This window comes from Chiloscyllium plagiosum, chromosome 5 (assembly GCF_004010195.1).
Source record: "Chiloscyllium plagiosum isolate BGI_BamShark_2017 chromosome 5, ASM401019v2, whole genome shotgun sequence".
Lineage (NCBI taxonomy): Eukaryota > Metazoa > Chordata > Chondrichthyes > Orectolobiformes > Hemiscylliidae > Chiloscyllium > Chiloscyllium plagiosum.
Genome location: NC_057714.1, coordinates 110988574 through 110990961, shown reverse-complemented (window position 1 = coordinate 110990961; position 2388 = coordinate 110988574).

The window sequence follows — 2388 nt, the reverse complement described above, 5'->3', positions numbered from 1 at the left end:
ACCTAAGCTATCCATAACCTCCTTAAACAGCCTAGCAGTAAAATCTGACACTTGGTCCAACTGAATCTCTCTGGATAGCCCATACCATGTGAAGTGTCATGACATGGGGTAAACCCTCCTGCTTAATTTAATGTTTCTGTTATGGATTGCAAAATGAGTTACCTGATTGATAAGCTTTTAGAGTCAAAGAACTTGGAAACTGACACTTACGACCAACTGGTCCATGCCGACTGGATAGCCTGAATTAATCTAGTCCCATTTGCCAGCATTGGCCCATACCTAAACCCTTCCTAATCATAAACCACCCAAATGTATTTTAAATTATGCAATTGTACCATCCTCCACCACATCCTCTGGCAGCTCATTCCATACACGTACCACTCTCTGTGTGAAAAAGTTGTCCCTTCGGTCTCTTTTATATCTTTCCCCTCTCACTCTAAACCTATGCCCGCTAGTTCTGGATTCCCCCACACCAGGAAAAAGATTTTGTCTATTTATCCTATCCATGTCTCCCATGATTTTGTAAAACTCTATGAGGTCACCCCTCAGCCTCTGACACTCCAGAGAAAACAGCCCCAGCCTGTTCAGTCTCTCCCTATAGCTCAAATCCTCCAACCCTGGGCAACATCCTTGCCTGTTTTCTTTTCTTCATCTTCTTGGGGATTCTGCTCCATAGGTTACTGATCAATAAAGGTATCTTTAAGAGAGCTATTTTTCAGGCAGTCTTTACATGCTGGTGGCTTGACAGTTCTCCTCCCAACTGTTCAATTTTCCCTGGTCTTATACTCTCAAAGCATTGGATGATGTCATTGGCTTTTAAGATTGTCAATATACTCAATTCAAACTTGATTGGAGGTTGGTATTTTGGGGTATAATTTAAACAGATTGGTCAAATTCAAATTTGTTTGTGGATGTAGGTTTGCTTGCTGAGTTTGAAGGTTCATTTTCATATATTTCATTGCCATAATAGGTAACATCTTTCAGTGAGTCTCCAGACGAAGCACTGCTGAAGATTCCTGCTTTCTGTTTGGATTTCTTTGGGTTGGTGATGTCATTTCCTGTGGTGATGTCATTTCATACGATGTCATTTCCTTTTCTTCAGGGGGTGGTAAATGGGGTCCAAGTCAATGTGTTTGTTGATAGAGTTCCAATTAGAATGCCATGCTTCCAGGAATTCTCATGCATGTCTCTGTTTGTCTTGTCCTAGGATGGATGTATTGTCCCAGTCGAAGTGGTGTCCTTCCTCATCTGTATATGGGGATACTAGTGAGAGAGGGTCATGTCATTTTGTGGCTAGTTGATGATCATGTATACTGGTGGCTAGTTTTCTGCCTGTTTGTCCAATATAGTGTTTGTTACAGTTCTTGCATGGTATTTTGTAATAGACATCACCATAGGAAATGACATCACCAACCCAAAGAAACCCAAACATACAAATAGAAAGCAGGGATCATCGTACTTCGTCCGGAGGTTCACTGAAGATATTACCTAGTATGGTGACGAAACGTCTGAAAATGAACCTTCCAGCTCAGTGAGCAAACCTACATCCAGAACCTCAACCTGAGCTTCAAATCTTCTCAAACCTCGCTCTTTTTTTTGTCTCCAGGCAACCAGCTAATCGAGCTGTTATAGGTGACGAAACGTCTGAAAATGAACCTTCCAGCTCAGTGAGCAAACCTACATCCAGAACCTCAACCTGAGCTTCAAATCTTCTCAAACCTTGCTCTTTTTTTTTGTCTCCAGGCAACCAGCTAATCGAGCTGTTATATTTTTTTCAGAATACATGGTTCTGTCAGGTAGTTCTACTCGCTCATAACTTTCTTAATGGTACAGTACACCCACATTTTCATCACTATGAAACTGTAGTGATCATAAAAATAGCCCAGTGGTGGAATTGAGGAGCTTGCAGAGTATCCCTACCTCTGGTTAGAGGGATATGGGCCAAGTGTTGGCAAATAGGATGAGATTAATTTAGTATATCTAGTCAGCATAGATGAGTTGGACTGAAGGGTCTGTTTCTATGCTGTACACCTCAATGACTCTATGTACAGGATAGAAAAAATATCCAATAATAGTCATAGAAATGTACAGCACAGAAACAGACCCTTTGGTCAGACTTATCCATGACAATCAGATATCCTCAACTAATGTACTTACATTTGCCAGCACCTGGCCCATATCCCTCCAAACCCTTCCTATTCATAATATAGAATATAATATAGAACATTACAGCACAGTACAGGCCCTTCGGCCCTCGATGTTGCACTGACCTGTCATACCAATCTGAAGCCCATGTAACCTACACTATTCCATGTATGTCCATATGCTTGTCCAATAATGACTTAAATGTACTTAAAGTTGGCAAATCTACTACCGTTGCAGGCAAAG